General features: G+C 38.2%; 1 long non-coding RNA gene across 1 annotated transcript in view; it reads right to left on the reverse strand.

Moving 5' to 3' along the window:
- Positions 1-962: 962 nt before the first annotated feature.
- LOC149123528 (uncharacterized) overlaps positions 963-19,932 on the reverse strand; it is a 72,367-nt gene continuing 53,397 nt past the window's right edge. Inside the window, exon 3 of the long non-coding RNA XR_016217145.1 lies at positions 963-1,259. This is a non-coding gene — a long non-coding RNA (uncharacterized LOC149123528). The remainder of the gene's footprint in view (positions 1,260-19,932) is intronic.

Here is a 19,932-nt window from a genome sequence, read left to right on the forward strand (position 1 = left end):
TTCTTTAATTTTATTTAATATTGGGATATACTTTATGATTAATTTATTAAGATTTCTAAATTGAACAAGATACTACTGCAAAATGTATTTGTTAACTTTTCTCATTTGTTTATTTTACTGCCAAAACAACTTCTTTTCTTTGGTTCTGAGTCTGGAACTTTTCTCCAGATTGGTCTGATAAGCACCACAACTCTCTCCTACCAAAAGGCATATACCCATTTATAAATATGGTGCATATAATTCCAGTGGGTTCATAGATACTCTGAAGTCCACACATGGACCACAAGTTAATAATAATTATTTAATAATGTGAAAAATTAGCAAATAATGGGGCATTTTAAACATATTTTAAGATGCTGGTATATTAAGCAAGCAAAGAATAAAATAATCAAACATTGGGATGGGTGTTTACCACAGTGGTTAAGAAGCCCTTAAGAAGCAGTATATATGCCACATAAGAGTACCTGGGTTAAGTACTTGTCTCGCTTTTGATTCCAGATTCCTGCTAACATGCACCCTCAGAGGCAGCAGGTGATGGCTCAAGTAACTGGGTCCCTGCCGCCCATGTGAGATTGAGTTCCTGGCTCCCAGTTTCTGCCTGGTCCAGCCTCAGCTCTGGCAGATCTCTCTCAGATCTCTTGGATTTCTCTTTATCTGTGACATTCAAATAAATGAAAAGTCAAAATAAAATCATCAAACATGAAACATGCAGAAGAAAAGAAAATCGCAACACCAATTACAAGTTTCATCTAATGGGTATATGTGTATATGCGACTCACACAGAAGTTGTGGAATGTATATACATATACTTTTAATCAAGAATGCACCAAGCATTTACAGAAGTTGACCATGCTGGGCCATAAAACGTAACTCAACAAATGTCAAAAAGCTTGTAACGGTCATATTATCTGACCAAGAAATGATTCAACCAGGGAAAAATAAAAAATGTATTAATTTTCTATTGCTGTGCAACAAATCACAAATATAGCTGCTTAAAATAACATGTGAGTATGACATTACAGTTCTGTATGTGAGACATCTGTGTGGGCTTGCCTCGCTTCTCTGCTTAGGATCATACAAAGCCGGAATGAAGATGTGGGCTGGGCTGGGCTCTCACTTGAAAACTCTTGCTTCCAAGCTTATTCAGGTTTTTGGCAGAATCCAGCTCCCTGTGACTACAGGTCTGAGATCTTCACATTGGTGTTGACTCTTAACTGGGTGCCATTCGCTGCTCCTACAGGCTGCCCACATTGCTTCTCCTGTGTGTAAATACAGAAAAAGCTTTAATTAAATCCAGTCTCCATTCATGAATAAAATGTGTTTACCCCTAAGAACAGAAAGGGCTTCCTCAATCTAATAGAGATTACTTATTTAAAAGTCTACAACTTACTCAAAGTGAAATGTAAAGGCATTATTTCTAATATTGTGGAAAACCATTGCCCATTAATATGACTTGTATTCAATATTTCAATGGAGGTTCTACTCAACATAATAAGGCAAAACTAAGTAAAACAAAATAATAATAGTAACCACAGTAAAACAACACAAAGTACATGAGGATTGGAAAAGAATAAAGAAAATTATCACTATTATTTGGTAGTATTGCTTATATGGAGGGTGTAAGTGTCAAGCTATTAGAATTATTTATTGAGATTCTGAAATGGAAAGTGAACATTTCTGTATAGCAAAAACAATTAAAGAAATGGATACTGAATTTTTTAAAAATATGCCACAACCACAGAAATATCAAAAGTTACAGATAAATTTTATATAGGCACACAAAATCTTCCTGAAGAAAAAGTTTAAAACCTATTGTGGGGCTGGCGCTGTGGTGTGGTGGCGGGTAAAGCCACCACCTGTAGTGCCGGCATCCCATATGGGAGCCTACTCAAGTCCCGGCTGCTCCACGTCCAATCTAGCTCTCTGCTGAGGCCTGGGAAAGCAGTAGAAGATGACCCAAGTGCTAGGGCCCCTGCACCTACATGAGAGAACAGGAAGAAGTTCCTGGCTTCTGGCCTTGGGTTGGCACAGCTCTGGCTGTTGGCAGCCATCTGGGGATTGAACCAGTGGATGGAAGACCTCTCTCTCTCTCTCTCTCTCTCTCTCTCACTTTCTCTGCCCTTGGTAAAGCTTCTTTTCAAATAAATAAATAAATCTTTAAAAAAACCTATTGTAAGACACTAAAGATTATTTAAATAAATGGAGAGATACAACATGCTAAATAGTTGAAGGATGAAATAAAATAAAGATTTTAATGTTCTTCAAATTGACCTAGAAATTCGATGTAATTTCTACCAAAATCTCATTACATATTTTTTATAGAAGTGATAAGATGATTCTAAAATTTATATGAAAGTAATGACTGATAGATAAGATGGGCTTTAATGAGAAAAATTTGTGACTACTTTTTTTTTCAGGCATCAAGACTTGTGATAAGTATATAATAAGTAGGATGGTGTGATATGATGTACAGATATTAGAGCTGTGTGATATGGTGTATAGATATTAGGTCATTTTTATAAAGTGTATGGATATGAGGTCCATGTGATAAGATTAACAAATATTAGGGCCATTTGTTAATTGTTCAGATATCCAGGGCAGTGTGAGACAGAAGAACCAAAGTAACAGAATGGAGAGTCTGTTAATTCTAAGTGGGCATGATATATGGTATAGACGGTGCTGTTATTCAATGAAGATGAACAATACATGGTCCTGAAGTACTGGCACAATTGATTATCTGCAAAAAGGGGGAACAAAATTGGGTTCCTACCTTATACCACTAAACAAAAAATTTCACTGTGACCAACTATCTAAATAGAAAAAGAAAAGTACAGAATTAAATATAAGAAAATATATTCAACATCAGGATGTGAAGGACTTCATTTTTAAAAAATGATATGTATAAATAAAACATAAAGAGAAAATGATAAATTTGCTGCATATATGACCATGTAACAGCTTAGGTCATGTTCTACTAGCACCATATTTTGGGCAATACCTACTACCATCATATTTTGAATCAGGTATGATGCCAGAACTACTTCCTAACCTCTCATCGCAGCCATACCCAGAGTACTACAGGATGAGTTACCAGCTATCATAAAATACAGATTTGAAGATAATTTGAGTCCATAGAGCATAGCACATGGAAAAAGAAGGTTGGAAACCAGAGGAAAGTTAAACAGAGTTTTCAAGCCTCTTTTAATCCTTCAAGACTTCATCCTAAGGATGGCTCACGATTGGAGAATTATGTGTACATTATGAATCTAGATTACAGGGTTTCAGAAAAAGTCATCATTCTTTTTCTTTGAAAAGGATGCCATACAAACATTGCTTTTAGTTTTAATCTTTGTTAAAATTATGTGGGGGGCTGGCACTGTGGTGTAGTAAGCTAAGCCTCTGCCTGCAGGGCCGGCATACCATATGGGAGCTGGTTCATGTCCCAGCCTCTCCTGTTCTGATCCAGCTCTCTGCTAATAGCCTGCGAAAGCAGTGGAGGATGGCCCAAGTGCTTGAGCCTCTGCAATCACGTGGGAGACCTAGAAGAAGCTCTTGGCTCCTGGCTTCAGACCTGCCTAGCTCCAGCCATTGTGGCCATCTGGGGAGTGAGTCAGCAGATGGAAGACTTTCTCTCTGTCTCTACCTCTCTCTATCTATAACTCTACCTCTCAAATAATTAAATAAATAAAATTTTAAAATAAAATCATGTGGAAAGTCAATGCCAGCAATTCTATACATAAAAGTAGACCTTGAACTTTGCTGAAAATTGTACTTCATTCTTGTATTCAGCCTGGAACAATCTAGGTGTTCACATTCTTGGCAGTTTGCATCAGTAATCTAAACATCCAACCCATTTTATTGAGCCAAATTTATTAACATCTCCACGTTGACAGAGATGGAAGAAAAAATTATTTAAATTCAGAATTTTTTAATCAATAAAAATTTTTCCCACTTTAGAGTACTAAACATTTTTTAAAAACACTATAGAAATGTATTCACATGGATGCTTGTTAGCATTATGGAATAGTTACATAAAGAATGGAATGAGAGAAAGAATTTGAATATCCTCAAATATTTGAAGTACATTGTTTCCTCGATGCTAATAATCCACTTAAGTTATTATGGATATATGAGGAAGCAGTTAGGGGAACTGATTTTTTAAAAAAGTTAATTGGAAAATTAACCTTTAATATATTAAAGTTAAATCGCTATTATTAAGGGGAAACTAAAAGCAATAGCTCTTAACTGCTATTCACATTTATTGGCAGTCTCAGTTTATTAGGGATTTCATAGATTTTGATTTTCAAGTTTAATATTTGCAGAAGTGTTTTTCTTTCCAGACTGGACTTCATAAGCCAAAGTACCACTTCTTTCTTAAGGCAGCTCTCAAAATCAGTCACAGTTACAGCAGGAAATAATTGTTCTCTTAGGGCTGTATCTGGTAAATTCAAATACTTTAGGGACAGCAAATATCTTACCACTGCATAGATTTATAAACTATGGATAATACAGGCAAGACACAAAAAGAGAAAGGCAGAGATTTATGCAACTTAACAATCTGGTCACATTTTATTTCCTTCCCCATCTCAAAGTCAAAAATCACCACACATGAAAAGTGCTCTACAAGAGAAATGTAATCATAGGTCCCATTCTCATAGAAACAACCATCAAGTGACTTCATGTTATAGAGTAACATGTCACTAGTAATAATGGAAGCAATAGCTTATACCTACTGAATTGTCCATAGGCATTACTGGATTATTGTATTATATTAAAAATAGGTCACATTTTAATTAATGGTGAAATATTTGTTCCCTACTTTAAAAATATGTATCACACATATTTAGAAACAATGTTATAGGAAAATGATTCCAGATGTTCTGTGAGAAGTTATGAAAGCCCGCTTGAGAAATACTGATACACAGTGATATATGTGTGTGTTTAAGTTAAATCTATGTGTATACATACATTTATGTACATCATACACAGACAGACAGACATACGCACACATACACTCATACACAATGACAAGAAAATAAACCAGAGTAAATGTGGAAATTTGGGGAAAGAAATTGATAACTCTTCATAAACAATTTGCTAAAGTAAATCACCAAAAGTAACGGTTGAAATGAAACACACAAGGGAGCAATTAGGGAGAGCAATGCAAAGGCAAATAAATAAGACCAAACTTCCAGCAAACATAATGGTTCTTCAATGCTGCTGATAAATTTCAAGGAAAGTTAGCTTGACTAGTTAAATCTCAGGAAGGAACAGTATTACAGCCATCTTCAGAATGCAGCTGGAGCTATAAGCCAATAGTGTTCTAAAACAAAAGCAAACATAGTGCACATAAAAATGTGTCAAGTGGCTTCAACTAGATCTTACAACCAGTGTTAATGCTTAATATTTTTCTAAAATAATTTAATTGAAAAAAATCAGTAAAACATGGCAACGATTATTTGGGTAAAGTAATATAAAACAATGAATTAATTTTTAAAGTAAAACATTAAGCTTATGCTCAAAGATACTTTTTTAAAAATTGGGGATATTTAAGAAAACTAAGAGCTATTGAAGAGTACTTCTTGAAAATGAACTTTTCTGACTGTAAAAGCAATAATTGTTTATTGCTGAAACTTTGAATGAATAGAAAGGATTAAAACCTCGATTCAACCCTCTATGAAAATGGTATTTATATTGAAATATAAGTAAGTGTATTGAGAAGAACAGGCAATAGGCATTTACCTAGAATGAGAAAATTATTATCCCAAAGTTAACCTTTACATTACACAAAATTTTAGATATGTTTGTTTGTTTGTTGAAAATTTATTTATTTTTTGAAAGCCAGAGCTGCAGATACAGAGGAAAGAGAAAGAGAGATCTTCCATCCACTGGTTCACTCCCCACCTGGCCTCAACAGCCACAGCTGGTCCAGGCCAGAGCCAGGAACTTCTTTTGGCTCTCCTACATGGGTGGCAGGGGCCTAAGCACTCAGGTCATCTATATTAATTATTTTATTCAGAACCCACTCCTGTACTAACAGCATTAATCCATTCATTTTACAGTTCTACCTCCTAGCTCTGTTAGATTGGTTTCGTTTCCAACACATAAACTTTGGGGGACGCATGGAAACCACAGCACAAAGGAACATTTACATGTATTTTATAATTGTATTTTGCCAATAACAAACTTATTTAAGAAAACCTGAGTCTCAATTCCTACTGCTGGTTGGAAACTTACAGTACATCCTATGATACCAGATGTGCCAATGTGTCATCCTGTGACAATTTACTGAAACCACAGACACACAATTCCTGGCATCCTGAAACTTTAATAATACAATGCTAGGTATGTTTGGTTTTCTATTTATTTATTTTTTTGGCACAAAAAGCACCACTGACAATGAATATGAACTCTAGTGGAAAATGAAAAGGATATTTAAGTCTTGCAGTAAGAGCTGACTCGCTGAAATCTTTTCATGGGATTTCTACTAAAATCAACACAGATTAGGGCTTACATCCAGATGGCCACATCCATAAATTGTACCCCTCTCTTTGGCCCTCAGTTCAAACACAATATGATACTTGAAGTTGATTTCCTCATCTAGAAATTTTTTCATGTAGAAATATCTTATTCTCAAATTTATTTAATGTGTGTATTGTTTATTTCAAATAATCAAAAATAATTTCAAAGTTTAAAAAAAAAACAAGAAAAATATAAAAGAGGGAAAATAGAATTGAATTGGAGATCCACAAACTTGCCAATTCTGATACTATCCTGCCAGAGACTTAGGCTGAATATGTGATTTTGCAATTTCCATCTCCACAGATTTTTTTAATTAAAAAATTTTAAACATTTATTTAATTCCATCTGAAAGGCAAAGACAGAAAGAGAAACACAAAGAAACAGACAGAGCTCCAGTCCTCAGATTCATTCCCCAATTGCCTACAACATTCGGAACTGAGCCAGGCAGAAGCCAGGAGCCTGGAAGTCCATCCAGATCTCCTACATGGATGGTAGGAACCCAGGTCCATGAGCCATCACTTGCAGCCTCCCAGGATGTGCTTTAGCAAGAAGCTGAATTGGAAGTAGAGTAGCCAGGAATTGAACCAGGCACTCTGACACAGGATGTGAGCATCCCAAGCTGTATCTTAACATGCTGTGTCAAATGCCTGCCTTACATTCACAGATTTTTTTAAAATAATTTTTAATCTGCTTTATTGAAGGAAAGTTAATATCCATCAATTTTTAAAAATATTTTATTTATTAGTTAATGAAAGGTAGAGTGACAGCAATAGGGAGAGAGAGACAGAGATTTTCTATCTGTTGGTTCAGTCTCCATATGGCTGCAATGACTGAGGCTGGTCCAGGTGGGAGCCAGGAGGCTGGAACTCCATTTGGATATCCTACATGGGTGGCAGGGGCCCAGGTTTTTGAACCATCTTCTGCTGCCTTCCTAGGCACATTAGCAGGGTGCCGGATTGGAAGTGGAGCAGCTGGGACTCAAACCAGTGCTCCAACATGAGATGTTGTCTTCGTAAGAAGTGGTCTAATCAGCTACGCCACACCAGGCTCCAAATCCACCAATTTTCAATGTACAAATCTGCACATTTTAATAAATGTATACAGTTCTTTAAAAATCCTGAAGACAGGAGTCTGATTTTATTTTGTATCCATGTTTACTTTATAATTATCTTTTATACTGTGTATTTAGATGTATTTTATGTACATATGCTATTTTATGCATTAGAAATGTTTCTTAAAAATCCATATTATGAATGTTTTTATGAAAGTATATATTTAAAAAACATCTTCAACCCGGAAGATACAATGAAATAATAAACTTTAAGATTTTATAATAAATGTACTTGTGTTTGAACAATTACGATTTCAACTATTTGAAATCTTAATCATTTGTGATTTTTTTTATAAACAGTGAACTTCTATGTCATTTTGTACATAAAAATAAATTAGATTAAAAAATACTAGTTAGATTTCTTTAAAAGGCTTGCACACTGGGGCAAGCACTGTGGTGCAGTGGGTTAAGTCTCTGCCTGTAGCACGTCACCCCATAAGGGCACTGGTTTAGGTTCTGGCTGCTCCACTTCTGATTCAGCTCCTTGTTAATGCACCAGGAAGGCAGAGAGAATGGCCCCTGTACCCACGTAGAAAATCCAGAAGAAGTTCCTGGCTCCTGGCTTGGACCTGGCCTAGCCCTGGTCATTGTGGCCATTTGGGGAGTAAATCAGCAGATGAAGATTGATTTCTCGCTCTCCATCTCTCATTCTGGAACTCTACCTTCCAAATAAACAAAATCTTCATAAAAAAACAAAAAAAGACTTGCACACTTAAAGTCAAGAGGCTTGGTGAAGCTTCAAATATATGAATAATAGTTTGTGATATCTTGGTAAATTCTCAATTACAATTGATTTAGTCTATCTATTATGATAGAAATACATATTAACTATTTATAAGTATGGGTTGATAAGGGCAAATTAACCACTAAAAATTATGTTTTATACTTTAATTAAAAATGAGACATTAATTATTTCAGTATGAAACAGCCAACTCTGTAATATTAGGCATTCTTTATAGAATAATTTGTGATTACTTGGCATAAGGTAAAAATGTAAATACAGACATATTTACAAGCCTTTTCAGCTACAAAAACTTTTTTTTCAGAATTGGCTGAAATGATTAGCTATCTCTGTATATTGGGATTTGTTACTTTGTTCATTTGAGATTTTTGAGAAAGATTAAAAATATTCAGAAAGAGCATGAACTTTGGCATTGTGTGGAACTACAGTTCTGGGCAAGTTTCTTTATATTTTGGGGGGCTTCATCCATAAAAGGGGAGATAATATTTGAGACCTCTTAGGTTTGCTGTGATTCCTGCACTGAGAAAATAATGTATAGCACACGGTAGATATATAATAAATGCTTCTACCCATTTTCTATTTAGGGTCATTTCTAGCAGTATGACTGTATTTAATTGAAATGTAAAACCTTCCATTTAGAATTTAATAAATTCATTCCATGTAAGCATATTGCTTCAAAACTGACTTGGAAAAATTAGAAATAAGGAGTAATACATTAAGAGGAAATTCGTAATGTTAGTCAAGCATTTTTACAAATACATGTACATGTGACAGTGCTGGTGTTGTGGCGTAGTGGGTAAAGCCTTTGCCTGCAGTGCCAGCATCCCGTATGGGTGCCGGGTTCAAGTCCTGTCTGCTCCACTTCCCATCCAGCTCTCTGCCATGGCCTGGGAAAGCAGTAGAGGATGGCCCAAATCCTTGGGCCCCTGGAAGAAGCTCCTGGCTCCTGGCTTCAGATCAGTGCAGCTCTGGCCATTGCAGCCATCTGGGGAGTGAATCAGTGGATGGAAGACCTCTCTCTCTTTCTCTGTCCCTCTGTAAATCTGCCTTTCAAATAAATAAATAAATCTTTAAAAACCCAAATACATGCACATATGAAAAACTTCAATTTGAAACAATTTAATGGCATTTATTGAATAATTTGCCCTTTATCAAGCCTTTAAGGAAGAAAATCTATCCTGAGAAACACTTGATGATCTTCAATCTTATTCTGGGTCAGCAGTGATGTGCATTTATTTATTTATTTTTAAAGATTTATTTATTTATTTGAAAATTAGAGAGAAGGAGAGGTAGAGAGAGAGAGAGAGAGAGAGATCTTCCATCTGCTGGTTTACTCCCCAATTGGCCACTTCTGGCACCAGGAGCCAGGAACCTCCTCCAGGTCTCCCATGCAGGTGCAGGGGCCCAAGAACCCGGACCATCCTGTACTGCCTTCCTAGGCAATAGCAGAGAACTGGATGGGAAGTGGAGCAGCTGGGACTTGAACCGACACCCATATGGGATGCCAGCACTACAGGCAGCATCTTTACCTACTACACCATAGCACCAGCCCCAGTGATATGCATTTTAAAAACTAAATCAAAATAAAACAAAAGTAGGATGAAAAATCAGACAAAGTGGTTTCTAATCTTATAAATCCTACTAACCAGCTATGTCCTTGTGCAATTCACATGTCTTCTATGAATATGGAATTTTCAAACTCTAAAAAGGTCTAAAAATACCTGTCTTGCTTCTTTTACAAGATTGTTACAGGGATCTAATGAGAAGACAGCATTTTATTAGGAATCTAAAGATCTTTGAATTAACAAAAATAACAATAAAAGTGTCGCTCCCCGTCTTCGTGGAGGAACGACACAGGACCCTGCGTTGTTCTTTCGTCTGCTCGGCCCTCCCCGGGTTTGCTGCTGGTTCTTCCCGGGTTGGCTACCGACCCTTCCACCTCCGTGGAAGGGCGGTTCCCCCTGCCACATTCCCCACTTCCGCGGGGGAGCGGCACACCGCCGGCCGGCTCTCTCGGGGGCTGCACAGGTGTTCCTTCAGCTAGATGTTCCCCTTAGATGTTCCTGGTGCATGTTGTCTCTCTCCTCCTTTATAGTCCTTTTCCACCAATCCCAACTCTGCTACCCACACGCCGAGTACGCTGCTCTCCTCCAATCAGGAGCAGGATCAGCTCCTGGAGGTCATCACTCAAGTTGGCAAGAGGCAGCTGCGTAGAAGCTGTTTCCTCCTCTCCCAGCGCCATATTGTGGGAGAGCAGATGCATAGAATAAGTCTTAATTCCAGTAACTTAGTCTAGTCCGAGTTGCTCCCCACAAAAAGTATCTGGTAAATACAGTACAAGAGGAAAAGGGGAGCATATTTTAAACATTCTATGTTTAAAAACATAGAATTCCTCTCCTTCAGAAAAATCTTTCTCCAAATATAAGTAGGATTAAAATAATAAACATTTCCAAAATACTACAGTGCCTAGATTTTGATTTATAGTCACTGTTTTCTCTGAGTTTCAGTCAGGAGAAAGAACAACAATCCTAGACTTCAGAGCAGAAACCCAGCCTGATCCTGGGCCATTCACAAAGTCCCTCTGAACCTCAGCCTTTCAGCCACAAATAAAGACTAGAATATAATTTATCCAAAGCTCTTTTCAACACAAACTTTCCATGATTTCTTTTGAAGACGAGGGTCGTTTTTTTTCTTCCCTTAGGACTTACCGATTTATTTGAAAGGCAGAGTTACAGAGAGAAGGGGAAAGACAGAAAAAAAGAGATCTTCCATCTGCTGGCTCACTCCCTAAACGTTTGCAACAGCCAGAGCTGGGCCAGACCAAAGCCAGGAGCCCAGAATTCAATCCGGGTCTCCCGTATGGGTGGCAATGGCCTAAGTACTTGGGCCATCTTCCATTGCTTTCCCAGGCTCATTAGCAGAGAACTGGGTCAGAAGTGGATTAGCTGAGACTTGAGCCTGCACACGTATAGGATGTGGTGTCTAGGGTGGCAGGTTAATCCACTGCACCATGACACCTCAAAGAGCTTTTATAATTAGAAAATGACCTATTCTTCACATCAGCACAATAAAATCTCTTTGTGGGATTGACACAATGGCACAGTGGGTTAAGCCACCAGACTGGGTTGTCTGTATCCCATGTCGGAGTGCCTGGTTCCAGCTCTGACTGCTCCACTTTCAATCCAGCTTCCTGCTAATGCAACCCTGGGAGGCAGAAAGTGATGGCTCAAGTGATTGAGTCCCTGCTACCCACATAGGAACCCCAGGTGGAGTTTTAGGCTCCTGGTTTCAACCTGACTCAGCCCAGGCTGCTGTGGACATTTGAGGAGTGAATAAGATGATGGAATCTCTTTCTCTCTCTCTCTCTCTCTCTCTCTCTCTCTCTCTCATATCACTCTGCCTTTCAAGCAAATAAAAGTAAAAAGAAAAATAAACTTAAAAAAATTTCTGTGAACCAGAAGTTAGTCTAAAGTAAGTGGGATAAGTGAGTGAAAAAGAATCTGAAATATTAAACTGGTTATTTAGTCAGGATTAGCAATTGATTGCAAGGTTAAATATCTACACAAGTATTATCTCTAAAATTATTTACATGGAAGAATTTTAAGCTATAAGATGCTATACAAATGTAAAGTATTACTAACATCATTGTCTTCTTTATCTGAGCTCATAGGCCCATCCATTTCAGCTGTCATAAGTCACCATGGGTAGCCATGGCTGTGGTGGGGACGAAGGAAGAGGAAAAGGGAAGTGGATTTGTGTTCCTTGTTTCCTAGCTTTTCCTTGTGCCTCAAGCCTGTGCATCTGTGACATAATAAAATCAGATTTTTCTTGTTTTTTTTTTCTTTTTCAGGTATTCAGAGGTATTTCCTGGTATATGATAGATAAGCAGATAGGGACGTGGTCAGATCTACTTATGTCTGTCTTTATGTTAATGAAATGGTCACTTTAAGTTTTCATTTCTTGATTTGGGATATTTTTAGACAACATAGCTGGTATGGAATGTATTTTACCATTGTGTCCAATATTTTCCATATGCTAACTTCTTTCTTTTCTTTTTAAAATAAGTTGCAATTCCTACAAAATCCTTCTAACTGATAAACACTTTAAAATAACGATTGCTGGTTATGAGTCACTGCAAAGATGTTAGACAACCTAGGATTATTGTCTGCATTTGACCATGAGACAAATTGAGGACTTGGCTGTCTGCAAGATGCCGACTCTCTGGAGCAGAGTAGCAGCGGGTTTATGATTTAGAAGATGCCAAAGGATGGATGACCTCTCAGTACAAGCACCTGAAAATCCTCAGCAGATAAATTTGTGCTGTGTCATTATCATGTGAGCTGGTTGAGTGGCTTATTAGAAGTTGATGTTTAAATTGAATGTTATTTGCAAGATCTTTTGGGAAATCATTGTGACCAATTATGAACTAGCCTATTAAGAAGGAAAGCTTGGCCTCACACTTGCTTAAAGTTACATTTTCATCAATTCTCATCCTCCCCCATCAGAGAATAATTGCAAAAACAGTGAATCTCAGCCTGGGGATTGATATTGGGATGGGGATTGGAGAGAATCTCACCTTTACTTTGTTCTCTCATTTCTAGCCTAGACTAAGCCATTAGGCAAATTCCCTCATGGTAAAGGAAGGATAATGTCAATAACCTCTAGAGCAAATAAATAACTTCTTGGTTTCCCTGAAGGCTTCCTAAAATTAACTGCTCATCTCAACTTGGAGTAGAAACTCGCAGCTTGAAATACAAGTCTTTCCCCAAATCAATTTGAGTATTTCTCATGTGCCAGCTGATAATTATGAAAGAAAGTCAACTGTTGCCATTGGGATGCACATGATATTAGTCATAGAGTGATTAAACAGTAATGTTCAGCACTTCTGTGGCTTAGAGAGTTTTTAATGGCATTATACAGCAAGTGCCACAGTATTCCCCAAACGGAGAAAAGAAGATTGAGTTCCTGAATAAGCTAGGGAGGGTTGTATTCAATTTGAGCTACAAACCAGAAAAATATCTTTCTGCTGTAAGAACCACCATCATTCACATAGAAAAGTTAGCAACTGCTGCAAGGTGGGCCTTGAACCTGTTACATGATGATTTCTTAGGTAAACAAAAAGTCTAAGAAGCATCAATGATCAAGGCTTTGAAAGAAGAGGTGGATGCCAGCACTGTGGCACAGCAGGGAAAGCTGTAGCCTGCAATGCCCTCACCTGCAGTGCTGGCATCCCATATGGTCCCTGGTTAGAATTCCAGCTATTTGACTTCTGACCCAGCTCTCTGCTATGGCCTGGGAAAGCAGTAGAAGAGTCCAAGTCCTTGGGCCCCTGCACGCATGTGGCTGTTGTGGCCATTTGGGGAGTGAATCAGCAGATGGAAGACCTCTCTCTGTCTCTACCTGTCTCTGTAACTCTTTCAAATAAATAAAATAAACCTTAAAAAAAAGAAAGAAAGAAAAGTGGACATCCTGAAACAGGCTGTGGAGGGAGACAAGAGCGAAATGGAGACCCATGAAGGGAATCCAGATTGAATCATTACATTGAATAATTCCATTAAACATCTTTGTATTGCTAAAATAGTTTATTATGTATAGCTTACATATGCAGCAAGGAAAAAGTTTTAAAATTCTTTTTTTAACGTCTATATATTTTTTAAACTTTTATTTAGTAAATATAAATTTCCAAAGTACAGTTTATGGATTACAGTGGCTTTTTCCCCTCATAACTTCCCTCCCACCCACACCCCTCCCATCTCCCGCTCCTTCCATTCCATTCACATCAAGATTCATTTTCAATTATCTTTATATACAGAAGATCGATTTAGTATATATTAAGTAAAGATTTCATCAGTTTGCACCCACACAGAACATAAAGTGTAAAATACTGTGTCAGTACTAGTTACAGCATTATTCACATTGGACAACACATTAAGGACAGAGATCCCACATGAGGAGTAAGTACACAGTGACTCCTGTTGTTGACTTAACAATTTGACACTCTTGTTTATGGCATCAGTAATCTCCCTAGGCTCTAGTCATGATTTTTCAAGGCTATGGAAGCCTTTTGAGTTCACCAACTTTGATCCTATTTAGACAAGGTCATAGTCAAAGTGGAAGTTCTCTGGACTTGCCCCAAATGGTAGAGTTAGAAATGTGCCAGGGGATTCCAATACAATCCCATCAAGGTTGCATGTACAAATGCCATCTCACTAATCCAAGTGCTCAATTTCAATTCACAATTGATCACACTGATAGGTCTAAGAGTCAAAGGGATCACATAAATAAGACTAGTGTCTGCTAATACTAACTGATAGAATAAAATTCTTACTGAAGGGGCTGGTGCTGTGGTGCAGTGGTTTAAAACCCTGTCCTGAAGTGCCGGCATCTCATATGGGCACCGGTTCTAGTCTCAGCTGTTCCTCTTATGCTCACTGCTATGGCCTGGGAGAGCAGTAGAAGATGGCCCAAGCCCTTTGGCCCCTGCACCCACGTAGGAGACCCAGAAGAAGCTCCTGGCTCCTGGCTTTGGATGGTGCAGCTCCAGCCATTGCAGCCATCTGGGGAGTGAACCAGCGGATGGAAGACCTCTTTCTCTGTCTCTACCTCTCTCTGTAACTCTGTCTTTCAAGTAAATAAAAATAAATCTTTAATAAAAATAATTCTTACTGAAGTTACCCTTAAAGAAAGAACTGCTTTGGTTAAGCAAGCAACACAATGATTTACTTTGGGTATAGAAGGTGAGGTCTTGTGAACAGCTGGACATGGGGACCAAAGCATGGACTCAAACTACTCTGCACAGAACAGGAATTTGTGATCCTGGGAATCGTGAATCCATAAAGAAAAGGGCTTTAATTATTTTTTTTTTTAATTTGAGAGGCAGAGACAAAAAGACAAAGAGAGATCCCCCAATTGTTTGTTCACTCTCCAGATGCTTACAGGGGTTGGATCATGCTGAAGCTGGGAGCCAGGGCTCCCTGTGGATGGAACAACCCAACCATTTGAGCCATCACATCTGCCTCCCAGTGCATTACCAAGAAACTGGATTTGGGAGGGAGCTGGAACCCTAGCACTCTGTATGGGTTGTATAGTATCTTAAACCTCCTAACAAACACTTGCTCCAGTATAGGGATTTTAGGTATGAGATAGAGAAGGTTAACTTACATGAGGGAAACCATGATTGAGAAAACCCAAGGAGAATCCTTGTAGGAAAGGGGGGATTGTCACAGGCTCTACAAGAATAAATATTAATAATCAAGTCATGGGGCTGGTGCTGTGACGCAGTGGATTAAAGCCCCAACCTGCACCTCTGGCATCTCATATGGACACCGGTTTGAGTCCTGGCTGCTCCACTTTTGATCTAGCTCCCTGCTAATCTGCCTGGGAAAGCAGCAGACGATGGCCCGAGTCTTTGGGCCCCAGCACCCTGTGGGCGACCCAGAAGACTCTCCTAGGCTCCTGGCTTTGTATTAGCTCAGCTCAGGCCATTGTGACCATTTGGGGAGTGAATCAGCAGATAGATGACCTCTCTCTCTCTGTGTCTCTCTCTCTCTCTCTACCTCTCTCTGTAACTCTTTCAAATAAATAAAATAAATCTTTTTTAAATACAGAAAAATAATCAAGTCATTTCAGGTTCTCCAGGTGCTTTTAAACTGACCCTTCATGTAGTCTCTAAATACTTGTCCTTGGGTAGAGGGAATGTGGAGAGTAAAGGACCAGAGATGGGAAACCAGGCCCAACATGGGTGAGGCAGTGCAGAAAACTGGAAACAGGAACTCAGCCAGGGGTGACTTAGAGAAATGTGAACATGCTCTTTCCCTTTCTCACACACCAAAGAGTTTCTGGGATTGTGATGACCCCTTCCCACCTAAGCATTCCAGCCTCTCTGCTCTGCACAGGAAGCGTGGAGAACTTAATGTCCCAGGGCAACTCTCAAACAACAGATAGGGCACTGGGTTAGAGGTTAGCAAATAAATACCCAATTCTTCACTTACCTCCTCTGAAAATTTTGAACAAGTTCTCATATAGTTTCTAAAAAGACCCTAGTGGACTGTGTCCTGTTTTCCCATAGTGGTAGCTTACTTGTCAGTACACACTTTTGCCTTATTCTCTTCTTTCTCACCTTCCCTCTCCCGGTACTTGTGCTTCCTGCCATCACATCTCATGAACTACCCATACTCACATTCTTAACTCACTGTGTGCTTTTGGGAAAAATCCCGAAAAGACTTTACTCCATCTCTAGTCATACTGCTCTAATCCCAGAGGCAACCACTTCTACCTGTTTCTTGCCTTCCAACAATATCCTTTGCATTTAAACACACAAGAGTACCTCAAAAGGTTCATGGAAAATGGAATAAAAATGTAAGTTGATTTTGGTGCAAACATTTTTGAAATCCTTGCATAGTTTCTGCATAATATACATTTCCCATGAACTTATTGAAGACCCCACATATCTATGCATGTACACATATAAATATATTTAGACAAACATTTGAACAATTCCTATTATCTAAATTAGAAGAAAAAATTCCATATCTTAGACAACTGTTTAAGACAGCTATGTCTCTTTTATAAAAATATACAACTGTACTTTAAAAGAATAATTCTTATACTGTTAATCATATTTAAGAATCATGCATAAGGCATGCCACTTAGTCTCAGTTGTGTTATCAAGGAGTCCTCGGGGCTCCCCATTCATTAGTGGCTTGCCATCTCCTACACTTATCTGACATCAGTGCGTTCATAATTTTTGCACATACATAAAATAAACAGCACACTGGACTTTCTAGCAAAGTAGTCATTATATCTGAAGTCATTATTTCAAATATTTAAAGTATTTATTGTGAAAGATTGAAATTTTACATAAAATTATCTTAAAACCAAGAATTTTGGCAAAATTTAATTTTAATGATGCTATCTCTTAAAAGTTATTTTTTTTTGACAGGCAGAGTGGACAGTGAGAGAGAGAGACAGAGAGAAAGGTCTTCCTTTTCCGTTGGTTCACCCCCCAATGGCCACTGCGGCCAGCACACCATGCTGATCAGAAGCCAGGAGCCAGGTGCTTCCTCCTGGTCTCCCATGCGGATGCAGGGCCCAAGCACTTGGGCCATCCTCCACTGCCTTCCCGGGCCACAGCAGAGAGCTGGACTGGAAGAGGAGCAACCGGGACAGAATCCGGTGCCCCGAGCAGGACTAGAACCTGGGGTTCTGGCACCGCAGGCGGAGGATCAGCCTACTGAGCCACGGTGCCGGCTAAAAGTTATTTTAAACCTGCAAGATTGTTAGTTCTTTGTACTCTACCATTCCTTCTGTTGAATATGTGGCTTTCTCTAGCATATAGATATTATATTTATTATTATGCTTAATACTTCTTAAATTTTCAGAGATTAGCTTCTTGTTATGTGTATTTGATCTTACTACTATTTGCCTAGAACTGCACACATCTTTGTAAGGTTTTGTACTAGGACTAACATGCCATAATGATTTATAAATTTGTGTGTATACACAAATATACATATGCACACATACTTGTACATACACAGTGGGAATTCAAAAAGGGATGTATATCAATTGAACCAATAAAGCAAGAATAACAGTAGTAGATTTATCTCTTATCATTATGTTTTATAGATAATATTTACATTCAATAAGTTACATTTAGATGATTGAGTACCACAGGAACTATGTTGTTTTCAATGCATAATGACTCAATTTACTTTCAAATTTTTATTTATGTAGTTTCTTTTTGTTTGAAAGAGAAAGAGAGAGTGAGAGAGAGAGAGAGGCCGTGTGTGTGTGTGTGTGTGTGTGTAGGGAGGCAGATTTCATATGCTGGCCAAAGCCAGGATCTAGGAACTCTATCTAGATCTCCCACAAGGATGGCAAAGACCCGACCACTTGAGCCATCATCTCCTGTCTCCCATGGTCAGCATCAGCAGGAAGCTGGAATCAGAGTGGGGAAGCATGGACTTTGAACCAGATATTCTGATACAGGATGCAGGAATCCCAAGTGGCAACTTCACTACTGTGCCCAATGTCTGCCCCAAGGAGTCGAGTTATTTAGAGGAGGAGGTACAAAATCAGCTATGTTGTCATGGTTTCTTGGCTTCTTGAGTTTTGGTGAGATGCTTTTGTATTATCACATGATGTACCTTCAGATTATTTTAAAATGCTGACCATCACATGAGATAATAGCTGCAATCAGGAACAAATAGTAAAGCTTCACTTTAATATCCAGCCTACGGCAGGCAAGCATTTCAAATTATGTATTATTTTCCATCCATAAATGATTTTTGGCTTGTTTCCCTAATTAGCAATTTTAGTGGCATCCTTACTTCACCATCCCAGTAATAGAGCTGTGCACTAATTTCATCATAATTTTTATCAAAGCATGCACTTGAAAATGTATCTGGATCTAATTCACTCTACTATGTGACTTAGTGATATAATTTGTTTTCTGAAATTTAGAAGTCATGAGGAAAAAATTCTGTTTTGAATGTTAAAAATAATTGGAAGCTGGGAGAAATTTGAAATATAATTGATGTATTGAGTAGCTCAACATGAGTTATAAACATGAAACACTTTTACTTTTTTTCCAGTCACGCTTCTCAGCCAGGCTCTGTGAAATGCCACTGCCCTATTCCTTAAGGACACCTTGGAAATATGCCCATCCTTTCACTAAAAGTCCTGACCTGTTTAAGGTTCTCATCTCATATTCACTTCAGTCTCTTTACTTCTCTCCCTACTGTGCCTCTTCCCCTTCTCTAGTAGTCGAGGTTTCTGGGCAGAAAGTTTTGGAGTGGAGAGAAGGAATGATCTATTTGGGATTACTATTTGGGATTATGTTTCTTTCCTTATTTCAAAACTCAGGTTCCCCAGTTTGGAAGATAAGGAGGAGAAATAGGAGAGGGAGAGATCTTCTGGGGTAGTTGGTCACCAGTTGGTGGTAGGGAAACAGTCAAGACCTCAACAATCCTCAGGTTGATTCTTACTGCCTTTCAGATACAACAGGGACTTTCATGCCACAAGCACAAGAGAATGAATTTGACAATCTTTCTAAGAAGTTTGTAAGCAAATATTTCCCTATTGGAGCCTCTACATGAGCACACATTAAAGAGTGCCAGTGAGCAGACTGACATGATCATTTCATAAGGCACTTGTAGAGTCTTCTGTCATCACTTTCTATAACCGATTTTTGAGAAGGTTACAATCGTGAAAAAAAAAAAAACGCTCTGAAATGAAAACCAAGCAAAAGAAACAAGGTTGTCTAAAGTTAGAGTGAGCAGTATCACACAAGAAAAAAGACAACTCACCTTCAGAAAAATGAAAAAAGGAAAGCAGTTATCCTAAGATAAATCTTGTCCATACAACCAAGCTCTAACCATTAGCAATTTCATTTGATCCATTACTTTTTATTAACTTCATTAAATTTGAAATTTGTGCTTGTGCCTCATTTGAATGAATCTTTATCTTTTTTACATATCACTGTATTTTATGTTTACTTGATATAAATTTTACTGTAGGGAGAAAAGGTAACATGAAATAAGAGGAATCTCACCCC

This window comes from Oryctolagus cuniculus, chromosome 11 (genome assembly GCF_051225735.1).
Source record: "Oryctolagus cuniculus isolate XC-2025 breed Fujian yellow rabbit chromosome 11, ASM5122573v1, whole genome shotgun sequence".
Taxonomy (NCBI): domain Eukaryota; kingdom Metazoa; phylum Chordata; class Mammalia; order Lagomorpha; family Leporidae; genus Oryctolagus; species Oryctolagus cuniculus.